This window comes from Leptonychotes weddellii, unplaced genomic scaffold (assembly GCF_054177405.1).
Source record: "Leptonychotes weddellii isolate Sample4059 unplaced genomic scaffold, ASM5417740v2 HiC_scaffold_82612, whole genome shotgun sequence".
Classification (NCBI taxonomy): Eukaryota; Metazoa; Chordata; class Mammalia; order Carnivora; family Phocidae; genus Leptonychotes; species Leptonychotes weddellii.
Genome location: NW_028053349.1, coordinates 1 through 399, shown reverse-complemented (window position 1 = coordinate 399; position 399 = coordinate 1). Strand labels below are relative to the sequence as shown.

The window sequence follows — 399 nt, the reverse complement described above, 5'->3', positions numbered from 1 at the left end:
GAAACGGCTAGTTCAGAGCCCAAATTCCTATTTTATGGATGTAAAATGTCCAGGTTGCTACAAGATTACCACGGTTTTCAGCCATGCTCAGACGGTGGTTCTTTGTGTAGGCTGTTCAACAGTGTTGTGCCAGCCAACAGGAGGAAAGGCCAGACTCACAGAGGGGTGTTCATTTAGAAGAAAGCAACACTAATGATCCGCACAACCTCTTGAATTTGTGTTATATCGCAGAAAGCCTTATCAGTTCAGTAATTCCAGTTATCTACCAAGATAATGTAATTATGCTTAATTTTGTAAGGTTTACAACAGTGATGTCCTATTTTGGTGTCAGTTTTTCAATAAAGTTTTGATTATGGGCAAAAAAAAAAATGGTGGGACTATAACCTCTTTGGTATTTGT

The 399-nt window shown here is 38.8% G+C and overlaps 1 pseudogene; it reads left to right on the top strand.

The window, feature by feature from the left end:
* Positions 1 to 6: 6 nt before the first annotated feature.
* On the top strand, positions 7 to 369 carry LOC145719919 (small ribosomal subunit protein eS27-like pseudogene; annotated as a pseudogene).
* The last annotated feature ends 30 nt before the right edge of the window (positions 370 to 399 follow it).